This window comes from Macrobrachium rosenbergii, chromosome 40 (genome assembly GCF_040412425.1).
Source record: "Macrobrachium rosenbergii isolate ZJJX-2024 chromosome 40, ASM4041242v1, whole genome shotgun sequence".
NCBI classification, from domain to species: domain Eukaryota; kingdom Metazoa; phylum Arthropoda; class Malacostraca; order Decapoda; family Palaemonidae; genus Macrobrachium; species Macrobrachium rosenbergii.
Window position 1 is genome coordinate 15,913,802 of NC_089780.1, and position 21,364 is coordinate 15,935,165.

General features: G+C 36.0%; 1 long non-coding RNA gene across 2 annotated transcripts in view; it reads right to left on the bottom strand.

Moving 5' to 3' along the window:
* The window catches only part of LOC136826169 (uncharacterized), a 159,519-nt gene that overhangs the window by 59,379 nt on the left and 78,776 nt on the right, over positions 1–21,364 (bottom strand). For both annotated transcript variants that reach the window (XR_010849531.1, XR_010849532.1), the window contains one exon: positions 6,132–6,221. This is a non-coding gene — a long non-coding RNA (uncharacterized lncRNA). The remainder of the gene's footprint in view (positions 1–6,131; positions 6,222–21,364) is intronic.

Sequence of the window (21,364 nt, forward strand, 5' to 3'; positions counted from 1 at the left end):
AACTGCCAATTGAAGGATTAACTACGTCACCAGGAGCAGGAGGAGTGGTCAAAGGCTCAAATCAGAAAGGGGTACATGATTGGCACTTAGTCACAAACTCATATAAATAATTTTCGCTGATGACAAATATAAATAATTTTTGCTGATGACATATATGAATAATTTTCGCTGATGACATGACTTTCCTTGGGTAAATCTGAGCGTAAATAAACACACACACACACACACACATATTGGATTGAGAATTGGCACAGTTCATCTAGGTTTTCTGGTCCCATAATGATGGAAAACAAGTAAGTAATCCACCGCAATGCAAAGAATATGATGGAATTGTTTCTGTGAAAACGTTCTTGTGTGAAGTTCAAAGTGCGCTTCAAAGTTTATTTTAAAAAAAGTATAGCAACTCTACTGACGCCCTGTCAAGGGAAATGTTGTATCATTAAACTCGTTGGAAAACAATCTCTCTCTCTCTCATTTGCCTGTATTTCCAGCGCTGCCTTGACCAAAAACGAAACCATAACACTACGTCAACCTACAGCTGTGAAGTTTAACCTGCCAAAATCATGCTTTCAATCCCTCCTTTTGATTTGCCCGACATGCTGCATCCAAGCATTGCTTCCAGCATGAATAATCAGTGTTCCTGCGTTCGGCCAAGCGCGTTACGAATAATTTGAACCCTGTGCTTGTGTAGGTGGTCTTTGTTAGGCGGCTGTTCCGTAATGTCCCCTGAGATGGGAGAAAGTGTTATGCTCTTCGAAAAGTTGGCCTGTAATGAGCAAAAAGGTTTTTTCTTTTCTTTTCGCTTCCTGACGTCGGTGAGTGTTTTCTTTCTTTCGTAAAATTCTCGTTTCTGAAACGTGTTTCATACTTTTCCAGACTGTCACAATCTAAGTGGAATTATTTACATCCTGAGTGTTTCCGAAGTGTCCCCAGTTACCTTTTTTTTCGCAAAACTTTTCCTTATTTTTAGGATATGTTCAATAACGCACCAAACTCGTATGTTTTTCAGTGTTTTCTGTACCTTTAAAATCATTTCATCCGTGTCAATCGGTGCCATTATTTTGCCAAACTGCTCCCTGTCATTTGCTTATTTCCAGTCTTTATAAAAATAACTGCAAAAAGTATTTGGAATACTTCAGTCTTCTATGAAAATGTACATTATTATTAGGAAACAATTATCTTTGGTATCTGCACTAACAGTGGTATAATTTCAATGTTACAAAACGGCTGATGCTATTTCTGTGGCTGCTCTGCGAAAGTCGTAATGTCCTAGCAAATTATTTACCGCATATTAAAAACTTCCTGTGATTTGGCAGAAACTATTGTTGGAAAAACTTGTATCAATGCAAAATTTTATGCCTCGTAAAATTCGCCCTTTGTTGCTTAATTTTTACTTTGATAAGCCGGCGTCCGAGAAACAATTTTAATTGCATTTGAAAAGTTCAGTTCATACTTGCTAAATATTCCTCTCTCTTACAATGTTTTTAATGCATCAACGAAAGCTTTGGAAAATTCTTAAAGAGCTTTTAAAAGTCCAGTATCCTAACAATTCTTAATGGTGAAAAAAAAAAAAAATACTATTTTTATGTTTCATATGTATAACATTGGAGCTAACACTAAACCAAATATTCTACACGAATTTCTACTTTGTGCAAATAAACAGGACATTCTGATAAGCATAACATAATCATAGAGTCTTTGCGCGGCGTCTGGTTAAATTGTCATAAATAAATTTCACGCGAGAATCCACGAATTCTACACAGGCGGTTTTGACAATGCGCAGAGTTCGTCTCTGCTTTGAGCAGACAATTGCAGAGTAAAATAATTCTGAAAGCATGGAATATTCATCTTGTTTTGCCTTGTAATTGGCGTGGGAGCGACAGAACAGAGGCAGGGTTTCAGTATTATTTGTGTATAAGAGTGTCGGGGGAAGGGAAGACATTAACAGTGTTTGTGGGCACGAGCGAGTAGACACGGCGCTAGTCGTTGTTAAACGACAGTCTGAAGGCTTACAAGTGATTCAGAGTCACTTGCGGAAACTGGACAGTTTTCCGAAGAATGAACGCAAGGAGAAGAATAATACATGAATGACTGTTTAAAGAACATTTAGGATTTACCTAATCATCTGAAATTTCAATATTCAGAAATATCTGGAATTGTTTGTGCGGCGTCCGATAGCTGAAAGCAACATGGATGACCAGTGTTTCCTCAGAGTATTAGGTGAGTATCAAATCGTTATGTGCGTTGTATGATTTTGAAATTTACATATCTAGCAAACATGATCTAGCAAAAGCTGACTTAGCAAATACTAATCAGCGCAAGGTTATGATACAAACATTTTCTTAGTCACTCTAAGGAAAGACAGAAATAAATAATTGCGATGACATTTCAGGAAAATATCTAGGAATATGAGCGAGAGAGTGATAAATGATCTCAAGGTCACTAAATTTCTTTCTTTATCCTTTTTTGATCTGTCGAAAGGATTGCACATAATCGACAGACCTTTGTTCTTTTGGCTTTGTGAAGAGGAAAAAAATGATCGTGTCCCAACCTCTACAAGTATTCCATATCTCTTCACCCGTGTCTCATTTTCTCCTGACTAACAACTCTTCTCTCTCTCTCTCTCTCTCTCTCTCTCTCTCTCTCTCTCTCTCTCTGGTCAATTGCTTTCCCGATTCCCACGTTTCCCAATAAGTTTTTTTTTTTTTTTTTGTCAACATCCAAGAGCGCCATGGAAACCTTCCTTCCACGAGATCATGCTGAAGATGCTTTTATTTGTCGAAAGAATGGTATAGCTGGATCAGCACTCTCTCTCTCTCTCTCCCTCTCAATTCATTCACATGTCTGTCTGTCAGTTACGCTCTCTCTCTCTCTCTCTCTATATCTATTCACATGTCCGTCCGTCAGTTACTTTCTCTCTCTCTCTATTTACGTCTCTCCGTCAGTTAACCTCTCTATCTATTCACATGTCTGTCTGTCAGTTACACACACACACACACACACACACTCTCTCTCTCTCTCTCTGTTCACAAGTCTGTCCGTCAATTACTCTCTCTCTCTCTCTCTCTCTCTCTCTCTCTCTCTCTCTATCTATCTATCTATTCACAAGTCTGTCCGTCAATTACTCTCTCTCTCTCTCTCTCTCACTTTGCCAGGTTGCACGTCTGTCCGTCTGTCTTTCAGGTGTCAATTACTTCTCACTTTATGGAGATTGAACTAAGCTGATTATTCGGTCAATGTCTCGGAGATTTTCAGAAGCTGGAGATCAGAGTGATAAAAGACATTATTTCTGAGAAAATAAGAAGTTGATGCTGCTGGAGGGAGCCTTAGACTTCAGTGACGTATTCTTTGCTTGTTCATGATCCGCTTATAGTGTTACGTTTTCACTGCCGTTTTGACATTCAGAGCAAGCACGCCTTAATGGCTGTTTGATTTTAGTTTTATAGCATCTAAGAGTATGCTAATTTATGTTTGTATGTATATGTACATATATATACACAATGTTTATTATAGACATTTCAGATTAATAATACATTTATATATATATATATACACACACACACACACACATATATATATATATATGTGTGTGTAATATGTGTGTGTTGAAACCATATATTTCAGGCACTTGTTTCTGTGCCCCTGTTCACTCAGTAGAATATGGACAGGTAACTGCCTTAGGCCTCTGATGTTAGGTGGCGTTTTCTTAGAAGGAGAGATTAAGTGGTTAAGCTCCCCGTTTGGCCACACCTTCCAAATAACTGTATGCATATATCTGTATGTACGTATTTACATATATATATATATATATATATATATATATATATATATATATATATATATATATATATATATATATGTGTGTGTGTGTGTGAGTGTGTGTGTGTACACATAACTATGCATGCATGTACGTATGATTGAGAGAGGTATCTGCTATTTTTAATTGCCCAACTTGGACTTCCGATTCGAGAAAAATCACCAGATCAGAATCGATGAAACAAACATACGTTTCCGGATATAAAAAAAATATATACATATCAGCAATGGTATTCAATAAATGGCTGCCACCCGGGGAGAGAGAGAGAGAGAGAGAGAGAGAGAGAGAGAGAGAGAGAGAGAGAGAGAGAGAGAGAGAAATATACTCCCATTAAAAAGCATGCTTATAAACCTGACAAAAATATCCGATCACATCCGCAGTTAATCAAGGTTCGAACACCAATTTAACTGAAGGCCATTTGTTTGTTTGTAACACAATACACCGTGGAATAACCAACAAAACCATCGATTGCCAATACCAACAGGTAATGGCAATCACGGACTGAGTTCATCTCGCTTGTTCGAAGGGCTGAAACCTTACGAAGAATGTCTTATTGGCATGAATGTTGGAAGACACTGCGGAAAAATCCGGTTGGTAAATCTTCAAGTATTCCCTCTTTTATTTTCCTCTTTCTTTTTCTTCCAGTCCGTCAACATGATTCCATAATAGAGAAATGATAAGGCTCGCTGGAAAAGAATCCAGGAATACTGTGTGATTTTCCAGGCTCTCTCCCCAACGGGAAATAGGAACGTTACCGTATTTTTACCAAAACTAACATTTCTCGTAGGATTAGCGGAGAGAGAGAGAGAGAGAGAGAGAGAGAGAGAGAGAGAGAGAGAGAGAGAGAGAGAGAGAACGACGGTGAAGAGGCAGCAGGAAAATGTCCAAATAACTTATTTTTACTTTCGATGTAAGAAAGAAACCTATCGAAAATGTCTCTAAACTGTGAACTGGTTATGGTGGTAGATGCCAGCTAGTATAAGATTACGAATGTTTAATAACATTACAGGGTTTTAATTATGTAATATTTCCAGACATAATATCTATGTTTAATAACATTACAGGATTTTAATTATGTAATATCTCCAGACATAATATCTCCAAAGATTTGACTTTCGAAGCATAAAACATAATCCCACACCCACGAGAATAGAATTTTAGCCGTTAAGTTCTGCAACTGAGAAAGACTGAAGTTTATTTCGGCTTATATGTACATATTCCTGTCGAGGACACTGTAACAGAGTCGGACTTATCACCCCTCTTTGCCTCTGTGGCGTAATCTTCAGAGTTTTGCTAATGGCTGAAATGAAAGACACACCCAACTTGCTTAACTTTTTGGATACATTTTCTGTCTGGAAACCTAATATCTAGCGAAGGAAATACACAGAGAAATGTACCTTCTAGAGTTTATGAGAGAGAGAGAGAGAGAGAGAGAGAGAGAGAGAGAGAGAGAGAGAGAGAGAGAGAGAGAGTCCCTAGTAGTTGTAACGCAGTATAACTACACTAAATTAGTTATCATCTGTTCTTCCACTCATAGTTATCCGAGTCTCCTTCAGCATATGGGCATATGGCGATTATGCTTACCATCTGCAAACTGAGTTTTGTCCTTGACGAAAGGATAACATCTATTGGAACTGTACTGTCATTGTTAGTTAAGGTGTTATACAAAGTTTTTTTTACGAGAATTGAAAAGGCTATAGAAAATAAAGGAGGCGGCTGATTTAAGCCACAGATTAAACAGTGTTACAATCAGAATGACCGAGAACGGAGAAACTGGACGGCAATTTTGTGTCATACACTTTATTTCCATTTGTACGTTTGTTAAATATCTCGTTACTTAACACAGTCAAGGACAGTTGCTCTGACGCATGATAAGCCTGTATCATAATTTACGCATATCTAAAAATAGCACCGAGCTTTGGCAGAGAGCAATACCTAAAACATTGAAATGTCCGGTGATTAAAAACCTTTGGCTCCAATTGTGCGCAATTGTGCTGTACTTAACTGGATAGCAGGTTACATGGTAATAAAGGGCCTTTCCTGCCTATCGCTGCAATTGTGTATTTACTTGCACGAAAAACGTTCATAATGATTTGCCCTCCACACGAAATGTTTACGATAAAACCCTTTTTGTCAGGAATTCTTAGACTGTTTCGAATAACAATGAAAGGGCACACAAATAAATAAATGAATTAATAAATAAATAAAACAAATATGTAAATAAATAAATAAAAATGGAAGAGAGAATTCTGCACACAATCCCAACAGACTGTGTACACTGGTGATATAATTCATGCTGTATTTCTGAACTTACCTCTTCTTGATGGAGTGCTGGACATTCTCAGTTTTTCCACGTTATTGTCGACTCGTTGGATGACAAGAAATTCTCACCACACTCTCTGACCTAGAGGATAAAAAGAGAAAATAATGAAAGAAAAAACAGGATTTGAATATTTACCATGCGGCAAAGCCGCCTCTTTGAGAGATCAAGGACGCGAGAATAAACGACTTATATATTATTTTGCGAGAACAGATGAAGATCGCAAAAACTGAGAACTTATGTGGGAAGGCGGTGAACAAGGTGCATGAAGAAGGAGACGAAAATCAATCTAGGTCTTGTGAGGTTCAGAATACCTATGAAGGATTTCTCCCTAAACAAAGTACAGAGAAGTATAAGTAATTAATCGATTGGTCTTTTCTTTCAGTAAGTTCCCTGTCTCGTATCTTCTCTCTACTTTTTCTCGTCTGTCTGTCTCCCTGCGTCTCAGAGAGAGAGAGAGAGAGAGAGAGAGAGAGAGAGAGAGAGAGAGAGAGAGAGAGAGAGAGAGACCAATTAAAAGCATGCTTATAAAGCAGATAAATATCCAATCACATCCACCACTCATTTGGATTCGACGAGCTCGATGGCATACCTGTTTGCTTGCAAAACAATACGGAAAGAGACACCGAATCAAATCATCGATTGTCAATACCAAACAGGAAATGACAACGACGGCACTGGTTAATCTCATGCTAGGCTTGTTCATTGAATTAAGAATTAGCGTTCATTCTCTTGCACGAAGTGATTGCCGGTATGTAGTGCATGCAATGAGGTTGGTGGTTGTGTCTTTCTGTGTCTGACTAGTTTCGTCAACGTATGTTCGTGGTAGAGAATACGTATGTATGTATGTGTGTGTATGTACTGTATATATATATACATATATAGGTGTGTAAACATACATGTATGTGTATATATATATATATGTGTGTGTGTGTGTGTGTGTGTGTGTGTACGTACATTTATTATTATTATTATTATTATTATTATTATTATTATTATTATTAGTATTATTATTATTCAGAAAATGAACACTGTTCATATGGAACAGGCCCACAGGCCATTGACTAGAAATTCAAGTTTTCAAAGAATATATATATATATATATATATATATATATATGTATATATATATATACATATATGTATATATATACATACATATGATGCACAAAGCAAAACATCATAACACATGAGAGTCTTTGTGTTTATAGCCAAAGAAATCTTCCAAGTCACTGGAAATTAAATATTAAAAGTTGAGATAAGATCAAGGATGAGAAAGGTCACAGAAAGAAATTCAATAATCCCTTTTTATTTCGATGTAAGAAAACAATGCAACAGACTCTCCGAAATGGTAGTTACCCTGATAACTGAAAATAACAAATAAAATAAAAAATAAAAACAAAGAATTAAGACTCAAAAGAATCAGCCAGAGAAAGATGCTGTTATCCAAATTCGAGTTTTCTTATTTCTGAAGAATCCCTCATCTATAGACTTGAGATTTCTAAAGAGAGAGGAGGGAGGAGGAGGAGGAGGAGGAGGAGGAGGAGGAGGAGGAGGAGGAGGAGGAGGAGGAGGAGGAGGAGGAGGAGGAGGAGGAGGAGGAGGAGGAGAGGGGAAAGGGAGATGGAAAGGGGCCAGAAAATTGGTGGATTTTGCTATTATTCCGAAAGTTGATTTTCGAAGGATATCACATTTGGAAAGGAACTTCAATCTGACTGATTAGACGAGAAACAAAGACCAAATTACGGAGGTGAATGTTGATAAGGATTAACTTTTCATTTGTCTATTCTGCAAAGCTTGGAAAAATTCGACATCGACCTGAATTCTTTGCCGTTAACGCAAAATCTTCTGGACATATTCGTTGGACTCGATTTCGTATTTCCTCCGAAAATTAAGAAGGAAAAATGTGCTCCCCAATTTTCTATTCGATTCAGGAAAAATGTTTTTTGAAAAGCATCAATCTGCATCGTAAACGAACCCAAGAAGAAGGAGGTTTGTTAGTAAACATCTTCAAAGACTTACGTACGCTCTCTGCTTCAGTGGCCAGCTCAGTTACTGAAGTCCAGAGTCGCGAAAGAGAGAGAAGGATTTTGGAAAATGCCTTTGCAAGGTGAATTTCCGGACCAAATCTCTCTCTCTCTCTCTTGATGTTTCATCATCAGCATGATCCGTATTTGCAATTTTTACGGTAATAAAAAAGAAAATAATAAAGCAGTTTGCTCTTGCTTCCACTCAATTTTTTGTACGCATTAAAAAAAATGCCTTTCTTACCCTTGTTTCTAATTACACTCTCATCTTCTTGTCAAAAGTAAACTTACGGAAAATTCTAACCATCATTAATCTCAGTAAAAAGGTGAAAGCATTCGAATCCAGTCTTCAAGAAATAACAGTAGTTCAAGAACCGAATATTCCAAGTTCTATAGGTTTGTAAACATTTTGTTTTTCTTCTGTTTGTGAGATCTTTATTCTGTTTGGATAGACACAGCACCTTGTATGTTTTCTGCAAAAATGAAAACACTGTCAAGTCCACATATCCTTGGGTAAACCAGTAGTAAATGGAACTTATTTTCCGATACCGTGGAAGGGATAGGAATATAAAATTTAGGCCAACGGCCAAGCGCTGGGACCTACGAGGTCAATCGACGCTGAAAGGGAAACTGAGAGTAAAATGGCTTGAAAGGTGTAACAGGGGGAAACCCTCGCAGTTGCACTACGAAACAATCGTTAGAAGAGGGTGGAAAGTAAGATGGAAGAAGGAATACGAATGAAGGTATTCTGCAAAGAACCTTAATTTATGTCTACAGATCGGTAGTTCCGCTACAACCAAACTTTTGACCGTCGAACCAGATAATGCAATCAAGGAAGTAAACGCTGCATCCTGCACATCGTGTGAAAGAGGTAATAGTGCAATTTTGTGATTGTCGGATTGTGCTGGCATACGTCCCTTCAAAAGAGGTATCCTTGAGAGCTGTTTAGAGACTGAACTCCAGTATTGCAAGGTCGAGCTATACACGTTTAATATCGATCTTTCTTTTGAAAGAGGGATTATATTTTTTTTGCATGGGTTTATGCCAGCTCACAGGGTAAAATGAAATATTCCCAGATATTTTTATCTTTCATGGGTGAGGATGGGAACGACAGCAGGATAAACATTACTATTTAACCCTTCCTCATTTTTATGCGCTCGGAAAACGCTGAAATTTGTTGAATAATTTTTATCTCTTAATTTCTGGGTTTGCATTGCCCATGACTTTTGGTGATGAAGTCCGTTCTGTTTGAGTGCAGAGAAATTTAGTCAAGTTTCTTCCAACTGATATTGATTTGAGCTAAAATTTTGTTCAAACTGAAGTTGTTTTCTCTATGGAATTGGTCCTTCCACGTTGATGTTGTTTTGCACACAGCCTATTTGTTTGGGTCTCTGCTTTTATGATTTACAATTCACAGGCAACGCCTTTTTATTTACTTTTAGTTTTATGTGTTTGTATAATATACTAAGTCGAGAAAATTTCTACCCTTATTACTTGTCGAAACTGTTAAGTTGTGATTTATCAGCTGTGTACGTAATCAGCGTTGGAAAATTATTATCCTCCATGTGAACTGGCGTTCACTAAAGTTAATTCGCCAAATTAAGTTCCTGTAAACTTGTCTCTCACTTTGCGCGCAAAATTTATTTTGCTCAAATGAATTGAAGTTCACTAAAATTAAATCGCCAAATTAAGCTCCAGTGAACTTGTTTCTCGCCTCGAGCGCAAAATTTGATTCATAAGAATTGGCGTCCACTAAAATTAAATCGCCAAATTAAGTTCCCATGAACTGGTCTCTCGCCTCGTGCGCTTAAGACAACGCAAATGAGTCCGCTACCATCGTGGTTTCGTTCTTCACTGGAACGCGTTCCCTCATAACGAGTGATTCATTTAGATATTATCATTCCTCCGTGGACTATCACTGCTTTTCCTTGAAACTTTCTCGCTAATGTAAAAAGTTTTTTATTTACTTCCTTCCCGACGGGTAATTTTTACATATTGCAATGCCAACTACTGTATTTCAGTGCAGTATTAATCAGCAGTCCACACTGGAACTTCTCATCACTGTCTATTTACTTATCTTGATTTAAGTGGTCGTTTGATTAATATATCATTTAACTGGTGATTAGAACCTCTTTCATTGTTACAGCTGAATAATCAATAAAGGACGACAAGCAAGAAAAGGGTTACATTCCGTGTTCAAAGATATTTTGTATTATTTCATTTTTCAATTTTAAGGTATTGATTTGTTAGCACTGAAGCATGATATAACCCATCAGCCATTCTTTCTCTTTTTTTTCTATTTTTTTTTTCTTAATTCCTCTTCATTTAAAGAACTATACGTCGGTTAATATGCTGTTGCATCATTTTCCCCTCAGTTATTAGATGTCAGCAACTGCCTTCAGTTATTAGTTGTCGGTAACTGTTTTTGTAATTCTCGGTAGTGATATACAAAAACCCCTCTTTTCAAAGGCAAGTGTTCCAATATATACATATGAATGTATGTATGTGTGTATTTATGTATGTATACACACACACAACACACACACACACACACATATATATATATATATATATATATATATATATATATATATATATATATATATATATATATATATATATATAATTAAACTGTGTGAGCGAGGTCATTTCATACCTGTGTAAAAGGATAAAAATCTCTCTAATTTAGACAGTGAAACGATAAAAAAAAAAACTGCTGAAACCATTCTTGTCTGAATACGATGAAACATCAATCAGTATTTCTGTTTCTGCGCTTTTCACCAATTAAATGTTTATTCAGCCTCAAAAATGAGTTTTTCAGGAAATTCAAATCGCCCAGCCACAATAATTACTTCATGACAAGGGAGTTCTCTTGTTTACAAGCGCTGCTTGCTCTCTCTCTCTCTCTCTCTCCAATAAATCATGAAACGACAGTAATTATTGCAAAGATATATTTTGTTTTTGTTACAAGTTTTCTTTGTGTATAATTGTTACTTATCATATATAATTCCATTAGGGTGTAAGTAATTCCCATAGTAAATTAAGAGGTATTTGTGGCTTAATATTTGAGGGTATAAAAAGTTACGTGTGAATCAGTGTCATAACTATAGTATATATATATATATATATATATATATATATATATATATATATATATATATATATACTATATATATATATACTGTATATATATAGATAGAAAGATACATAGATTAAATAGACAGACAGATATACATATATAATGATAGACTGACAGATAAATAGATGTGTACTTATATTTATATATAATATACACACACATATATATATATATATATATGTATATATATATATATATATATATATATATATATATATATATATATGAACAGAGAAGTGATCATATTGATCTTTTACATTAAAGGTCATCGCCAATAAATTGTATGAACCAAAAGCAACACCTGAAACAACTGAACTAATTATTGCATCCAAATCATAAATATGACAGGGCTTAGTTTAAACGCGCCTCCATTAAAATGGATCTATAATGTTAAACTATCGAATATACTTATTGTCCACCATGATGTGTCACTTGGAAATAAATAATATATAATTCATTTTGTTTACTTAAATGTATCGCAAATGTACAGGTACGAAATTCAGGAATTTGTTACAGTTAATTTGAAGTGCATTTAATTATCACGAGAGCTGATCGTATTGATAATCAGATCACACTTCGTATTACAGGACGGGAAACAATGTAGTGTTTACCTCCATACACCGATTTACTGTTTTCTGCATTAATCGCGCTATTTTTGAGAGCGTATAAACGATTAGTTACTGATTACGGTGATCTGAATCCATGATAATCTCAAATTTTGCAAAACGAATTTTCGCAATGAAAATCCAGTCAATAACGATTTAGGTTCTGAAAATTCTGATGACAGTAATTAATTAGATGTCATAATCAGTCTATAACAATGTCATAAAAAGTCGTTATCTAAATTACTCTATACAGCAATCTCTACGATCCTTTATAAGCATATGGTTCACTCATATTAAAGGTTACGAAATAGATATTTATACCTTTGTCTTTTAGTATTGCATTTGCATTATAATCTCATGATCGTAGTACAATCGAGTGCACACAAAAATATTTTCCATGTAGTGTTATCAAGCCTTAAGGCCAAAAATGAGGGTTGTCATTTTTGCCTCTTTTTATTATCTATATTAATAGCTATTACGTTCGAATATTTCTTGATGAACATTATTAGCTTCAATTTTTCTGACCTTGACTTTCTTGATGAAGACTGAAGAAAGATGAAGAGCTGAAATGTGGAGTTCTCTTTTGTTAACACTTAGCAGCGGTATTTTCCACTATTGCGCCATCGTCGTTAACAGGTAAAGAAATGTTATTATTCGTCTAGGGCTGTCTTCAGAACCCCCCACCCCCATACCTCTACGATCCTTATAAGGAACAGAGCCAACTTCCAGTGAGTCATAATTAGACCTGCCACTAAACACAGAGTATGGCGCTGTTTCCCTAGCTCGCTTGAGCGAGGTAATGAAAGACAAATCTTGCAAACATGCGTCTGGGTTTTGTGTGTGATCGTAAGGGGTTGAGAGAGAGAGAGAGAGAGAGAGAGAGAGAGAGAGAGAGAGAGAGAGAGAGAGAGAGAGTCGATATATTAAACTACGGGATTCTGGTTTAATAAAAACAACTGAACTGGAACCCAACCGAAATTAGGAAAAAAATTCGATATCAAAACGAGTTCCATTGATTGTTATCAGAGAGAGAGAGAGAGAGAGAGAGAGAGAGAGAGAGAGAGAGAGAGAGAGAGAGAGAGAGAGAGAGAGTCAATATATTAAACTACAGGATTCTGGTTTAAAAAAGGCAATTGAACTGGAACCCAACCGAAATTAGGAAAAAATTCGATATCAAAACGAGTTCCATTGATTGTTATCAGAGAGAGAGAGAGAGAGAGAGAGAGAGAGAGAGAGAGAGACTACCATCGCAAGTACACTTATAAAGCTGATAAACATCCAATCACATCCACTATTAATCTATGCCCCAAAGCATATGACGGAAACACTCGTTTGTTTGTTTGTAAAACATTACGGAAAGATACACCCAATGAAATCATCGATTGTCAATACCAGCATGTAATGGCAATAACAGTATTGCTTCATCCAATGTTGGATTGGTGCTCGTTGATGGCATTTTACAATAATCTCCTCTCGAAATGACTGCTGGAATGTATTGCAATAAGTCGGGAGGATTATTATTTTTTTTTTCAGTGTTTCTTACTTTCCTGTCCTCCGGTTTTGTCAAGGTGGGTGAACTGAAGAAGGAATAAGAGATGTTAGATGAGAACATTTTAAAACTGGGTTTTATTAGTTTTCTTTTTACCGCAAAGGAAATACGAATATTACAATTTTTTTATTTTGTCAAACCATTTCTTTATCGATCAGCAGCAAAGGGAAGAAAGATAAATTCCCTATAACCTTTTAATTTTGAATTACAAAAGTAAATTTTCCAACAGTATAAAAAAGGCACCGACTAAAAAGGAGACTAATTAGAATAACAGGCAGCAATCAAGACAAGAATCTAAAACTTTGCTGGGGAGGAAGAGTAAGAATCAGGGGACTCAGCACCAAACAGATGTTCATTCCCAAATGTTTCACGGGAATCCGAGCACTGCTATACTCTTATTCATTTGTAGGAAGAGATATCTAAAGAAGGAATCTGATAAAAGAAGGCAGAGGAAGAGGAAGAAGAGGGAAGGGAAGAAAAATGACACAGCACAGGATGTCGAACAGGAGGAAGGGAAGAGGAATACAATAGCAGTAAGGTTCAGAAAGGACCGCTGATCTAATCCACTAGACTGAATGTCAGGTTTATAAACAGATTATTTTGAGAGCAATCATAATCTCAATCACCAGGTTGGTAAACTGGGAAGAGACTAAATCAAGAATAACATTTGTGTCAAGATATGTAAAATGCAAAGAGGATTTGCTTAACAAATTAGCGTTCCATTTCCACCCGCAGATTCACAGGGAAACATTAAAGAGAACCTAATCATTGAGGAATTTTTATTTGTAAATGTCTTCAGTTACATGGACGACCATTAAATAAATGAGTAACTCAGTCACTGGTCAGGGGTTATGGAAGAGAGAGAGAGAGAGAGAGAGAGAGAGAGAGAGAGAGAGAGAGAGAGAGAGAGAGAGAGAGAGAGAGAGAGAGAGAATCTTTAAAATTGCTTTTGACGGCAATGCTTGAGGTCAATATATTCTGTGGGTGTGTTCAAGATCTCATATACGAAAGTTACAATCAGATTACGTCTAATCCTTAGAGAGAGAGAGAGAGAGAGAGAGAGAGAGAGAGAGAGAGAGAGAGAGAGAGAGAGAGAGAGAAATTTAAAAATTGCTTTGGGTGTATTCAGAATTTGATATACGAAAGTTACAATCAGTTTATGTCTAATCCTGAGAGAGAGAGAGAGAGAGAGAGAGAGAGAGAGAGAGAGAGAGAGAGAGAGAGAGAGAGAGAGAGAGAGAGAGAGAAATTTAAAAATTGCTTTGGGTGTATTCAGAATTTGATATACGAAAGTTACAATCAGTTTACGTCTAATCCTTAGAGAGAGAGAGAGAGAGAGAGAGAGAGAGAGAGAGAGAGAGAGAGAGAGAGAGAGAGAGAGAGAGAATTTAAAAATTGCTTTGGGTGTATTCAGAATTTGATATACGAAAGTTACAATCAGTTTACGTCTAATCCTGAGAGAGAGAGAGAGAGAGAGAGAGAGAGAGAGAGAGAGAGAGAGAGAGAGAGAGAGAGAGAAAATCTTTAAAAATTGCTTTGGGTGTATTCAGAATTTGATATACGAAAGTTACAATCAGTTTACGTCTAATCCTTATATATTTTATATTATATATATATAGAATATATATATATATATATATATATATATATATATATATATATATATATATATATATATATATATATATATATATATATAGATAGAGAGAGAGAGAGAGAGAGAGAGAGAGAGAGAGAGAGAGAGAGAGAGAGAGAGAGAGAGAGAGAGAGAGAATTTAAAAATTGCTTTGGGTGTATTCAGAATTTGATATACGAAAGTTACAATCAGTTTATGTCTAATCCTTACAACCATAAATATTAGTTGTTTTGTGCAGGAGTAATTCTAAGTAAATATCCATCCCCCACTCAGTAAAAAATGAATATACAATTTTAACAGACGAAAGCTGCGACATTTTAAATCCTAATCCGCATGAGCTCATTTTAAACAAACATTTGTTATTTGCTTTTAAAAAATGCACCAAACCCATTCCATATTCAGTGAAGGATTTACCTCGCGAATCTGATCAAGTTCCCATATATCAATTTTCACTGAGAAGTCCAAAACCTTTTTGTTTGATGAATAACTGTGCATTCTCTGCCATTTTACGAGATCCGAACGGTGTGAATAATTCAGTAGGAAATTGTATTTTGAATTTTCTGTTTGATAAAGATTTGCGAATAATGTTCTCTATCATGGGTGGTTAAATTTCGTAACTTGTTTCAGGTTTGATATTATATTGCAACATTTATTATTTCTTGAAAATTTCGTAGCTGTATTAATGTATAGGCTACTTGATCTGCAGACGTTAGAAACACCAAGACTGACAACTGTAATTATTACTTTGATATAAATCAGGCATGATTTTCATGCAAGAGTAAACAAATAAATGTATATATATATATATATATATATATATATATATATATATATATATATATATATATATATATATATATATATATATATATGTATATATACATGTGTGTGTATGTCTTGAATGAATTAAATGAAAGCTTCAGCAGGAATATACGTTGGTTGTATGTTTTGCAGAATCTTGTTGTGGTGTGACAGCTTTGCCTGAGTAATCTTTTTTAAAACGAATGTTTTGTGAGATTATTTTGAAGTAATACACCTCTCAGTCAATATGACGGTTGACTGAGAAATGCTTACTGTTGCGTTGCAACTTGTCCCTAAGAGAAGACGCTAAGTGTACGCATGAAGGAATATCCTTGGCCAATAGATTACTACTTTGCTCTGGGTGTGGTTGGACAACTGTCAACATGTTTTCGAAAAATGCTTTGTTAAAAAAAAAAAAAAGGTCGTGTTTCTTTACAAATACCGCACAAATCCAAGTTGAACAAAGATCTATTGACAGCCAAGAAGAAAAACCCCGACAGAAGTTTGGAATTAAGATGACTTTGTTCAAGACTTGGCTAATGACTTCTGATCCTCGATTTCGACATGCTGAAGAGAGCGGTGCTTATAAATATCGGAGTTCATTTGGGAGAAATAATTATCATGATTAGACGGTATTAAACTTGCTGATGAAAATTATCCAGAGATAAGCACAAGCCTCCTTGATGGATTTCTCTGAATATTGGCTGATGCTACGTCGTTTGCAGAGAGAAAATTGACTGCTTTCATTGTGCGTGTCTTACTTGATTTAATGAGCAGGATTTTGTTTTTTACAGAAAAAAATAAATAAAATAAAGCCGCTCCTACGAGTTGCGATTCTGTTCTTATCCAGTCTCAATGAAAATGGGACGCGACTGAAGGAAATGCTATTATGTTTAAAACTATACCGACTGAAGGAAATGCTATTATGTTTAAAACTATACTAAATTTGAAAGGAAATTTTACTCCTCCTCCAACCTCTCTCTCTCTCTCTCTCTCTCTCTCTCTCTCTCTCTCTCTCTCTCTCTCTCTCTCGTGCAACGTTCAGGCACTTCCTTCAGTCCATAAGGTTCCCTTTAATCTTCCCTGCAGTCATGTTCCAGCATCTAATGTTTTTGCTTACAGTCGAATATAAACTTCACATCTTACTTCCCGCTACAAGCACCCAGTCTATCTTGCCAATCATTTATTTTTCCATTAACCACCGACCTTCCTTCCTAGAAATAGGGTAATATACATCTGCTAATTAGGATAACCATCAGTAAATAAAATTCTTCCGTCCCCGATGACGGAATGAAATCGAATTACCTTCAGGGGTCTAACTATGTCATCGTCAGCAAAGTGGTTACGTAACTGCTCTTCCGATAATAAGGCCGGCGATTGAATAATTTCTGACGGGGAATTGGCGTTACGTATATAACCCACATGAGTAATATGGTTGATTATTCATACTACGAATTAGTTACCATTGGCAATGCCACTATCGTTAAATGTTTAGCTCGAAGGCTTTGGCAGAATTATGATCGGTATGTTCGTGTACAGATTTCTCGAGACCATCATACTTTTTAGATTTTATATATTACTTTTATAAATCACTTTACTGAAACAAAAACTACCCAGTAACAAATGAAATTCCAGTTATTATATTATTAGATTCTCGTTCACAAATATTCCTTTAGTAACACTGAATAGAGCACTTAAGAAATAAAACCTACTGATTAATTATTATTGTTATTTTTCGGAACTGAATCCTATTCCTATGGACCAAGCCCACCAAAGGGGTCACTGACTTGAAATGCAAGCATCCAAATAATGTGGCGTTCATTACAAGGAAGTAACAGAAGGTAATGGGAAATACAGGAAAAGAGAGATCACTTATTAAAAAGAAAAAATTATAATAAAAAATTAATAAATTCACGAGACTGAAAAGGAACAATAGAGAGGATTTCATAAAAAAGGAAAAATACGAAATAAGGTCAAGCGACTGACGAAAAAAAAAAAAAAAGTTGACCTTTGCCTTCGAGCGACGTCGAAAGGTCAAAGAGGTAGGAAACTCTACTCTATGCCGTTTCCGGGGACTTGTTTTGATCCGTGGAGACTAAACCTTCGGTTTCCACTCGGCCTTAAAGAAGAAGAAACAGTACCTGCGGTAACCAAGTCTATAAGGAGACAGAATTAATGGTCTCTGAATCTTTCAATCTCCACACCTCTCTTTAAACTCAAGGAGACAAAATTAATGGTCTCTGAATCTTTCAAATCTCCACAACTCTCTTTAAACTCCAGGAGAAGGAGACAGAATTAATGGTCTCTGAATATTTCAATCTCCATAACTCTTTAAACTCAAGGAGACAGAATTAATGGTCTCTGAATCTTTCAATCTCCATAACTCTTTAAACTCAAGGAGACAGAATTAATGGTCTCTGAATCTTTTAAACTGTAAGAACTCTGCTTCCTTTAAACTCTGTGTCTTTGGGAATGTCCATAAATATTCTTATTACGACTCTTAATACTTAATTGTAATAACTCTATTTCCTTTAAATTCTGTTTCTTTAAACTCACGGAGACAAAATTAACGGTCTCTGAATCTTTCAAAACTCCACAACTTTCTTTGAACTAAAGGAGAAAAATTAATGAATCTTTCAATCTCTACAATCTCTTTAAACTCAAGGAGACAAAATTAATGGCCTCTGAATCTTTTCAAATCTCCACAACTCTCTTTAAACTCAAGGAGGAAGAATTAATGGTAGCTGAATCTTTCAATCTCCACAACTCTCTTTTAAACTCAAGGAGACAAAATTAAAGGTCTCTGAATCTTTTCCACAACTCTTTAAACTCCAGGAGAAGGAGACAGAATTAATGGTCTCTGAATCTTTCAATCTCCATAACTCTTTAAACTCAAGGAGACAGAATTAATGGTCTCTGAATCTTTCAATCTCCATAACTCTTTAAACTCAAGGAGACAGAATTAATGGTCTCTGAATCTTTTAAACTGTAAGAACTCTGCTTCCTTTAAACTCTGTGTCTTTGGGAATGTCCATAAATATTCTTATTACGACTCTTAATACTTAATTGTAATAACTCTATTTCCTTTAAATTCTGTTTCTTTAAACTCAAGGAGACAAAATTAATGGTCTCTGAATCTTTCAAATCTCTACAACTCTCTTTAAACTCACGGAGACAAAATTAACGGTCTCTGAATCTTTCAAATCTCCACAACTTTCTTTGAACTAAAGGAGAAAGAATTAATGGTCGCTGAATCTTTCAATCTCCACAACTCTCTTTAAACTCAAGGAGACAAAATTAACGGTCTCTGAATCTTTCAAATCTCCACAACTTTCTTTAAACTCAAGGAGAAAGAATCAATGGTCGCTGAATCTTTCAATCTCCACAACTCTCTTTAAACTCAAGGAGACAAAATTAATGGTCTCTGAATCTTTCAAATCTCCACAACTCTCTTTAAACTCTGTGTCTTTAGGAATGCCTATGAATATTCTTATTACGACACTTAATACTTAATTGTAATAACTCTACTTCCTTTAAATTCTGTTTCTTTTGGAATGTCAATGAACATTCTTTGGTTCTTAGCCACGTAAAATAAGCCTAATCCTTCGGGCTAGCCCTAGGAGAGCTGTTAATCAGATAAGTGGTCTGGTAAAACTAAGGTATACTTAACTTATTACAACGCTTGATTAATAATATATTTTAATTTCTCGTCTTAAGGTCAAATAGATTGGCTTCAGGGTCTTCAGATAGTCCCTGAGGACTGCATAAGAATTCATTTCTTCTAATATATATATATATATATATATATATATATATATATATATATATATATATATATATATATATATATATATATATATATATATATATATATATATATTATATGATTAGAAAGAGGGTTAAGAATTATTGCAATTGTTACCACACACTGGACATGACCAACTCTCCAGGCAATCAGCAAGAATTCCTGAAGACTGAAGCAGCTCCCATGGACCCCAAAATGGCTCCGGAATCCAGACACATCAATTATTGTGTCCGGGGATCAGCAAGAATTACCGAAGACAGGATCGGCTCCAGTGAAGCCAGGAATGACTCCAAAATCCCATTAGAATCCAGACACGTTACGGGTGCCCGTTTTGAAAACTAATGATAAGGCAAAGAGAGTTGATCTGTACCAAACAAAGATGTTTCTAAGTTTGCTATCATTTATGCTGGAACAGTGCTTTGGCTCCGGGGTTAAATACCCCCGCGAGAATATGTTTTACATCAGCCTTGTTGTGCTATTCACTGAAGTATTTATACTTCGTGGATTTTGCATTGCTTTGGTTCAATTCTTTACTGATTTCATGGCTTTGGACAGCACTGACTGTCCGGAGGAATCTGGAGTTCGAGAGGACGAAGTCGACAATTCTGATTGTGAAGATGATAATTCTGATTGTGAAGACGACTATTCATATAGCGAAGACCGCAGTTCAGATAGTGAAGAAGACGATGGTTCAGATAGTGAAGACCATAGTTCAGATAGTGAAGAAGATAGTTATGATAGAGAAGACGACAATAATTCAGAAAGTGAAGAAGAAATAATGCATTCAGATACCAATCGAAAGGTCGAGAACGTAATTAAGGAAAATGAAAACGTTTTAACACTTGAGAAAGATAGTTTACAGAAGGATCTGATGATAATTGAATTAAAAAAGAAGGTAGAGGGGCTTACCGAAGGAAGTCTGAAGACGGAACAAACCATAAGAGACTTGGAACGCCTCAATCAAGAAAAGGACAGACAAATCTATTCACTGTCCGAAGAAATGCGAAAACTTAGAAACGAAATAACGGAAAAGGCGAAAAATACAGAAGCGCAAATAAAGGAGAAGGAGGACAAAGACCAAGCGCTAATCATTTTGGAAAACACCGTCGTAGTTCTCGAGATGGAGAAGGACACTTTGCACCGAGATCTACAGCAAAGGGAAGACAGCAAGACGGAACTGCAAGCCACAATAAACAAGCTGAATGAGGACATGGAAAGAATTCGAAAAGACAATGTAAGGAAGCAGAACCATATTGAAAATCTGCAGAAAGAAAATCTGGAACAGCTCGACCGATGTAAAAAAGAAATTGCTGGCAAAAAGGAAGAGCTGGAAAAGCTCAGAGAACAGAACTTGCAGAGAGACAGAGAGATCCTCCGATTGGAAGATGAGTGCACCCAGAAACAAAAGGAGATCATCGGTTTGTTAAAAGAATCTGAAACTATTGTAGCAGAAAAATCGAAGGCAAACGGAAAGGCGAATGAAATGACCAGGAGGACAGTTCAACTTGAATTCGAACTGGCCGAGGCGAAGGAGGAATTAGAGACGATGGAATTCGAAAAGATGGAGGCAACCTTGGAACTCGAAAGGCTCCAAGAAGAGACCTTGGCCAAGGACACGAAGATCACAGCCTTGGAAACGAAAGTTAAAATTCTTGAAGGAGAAAAG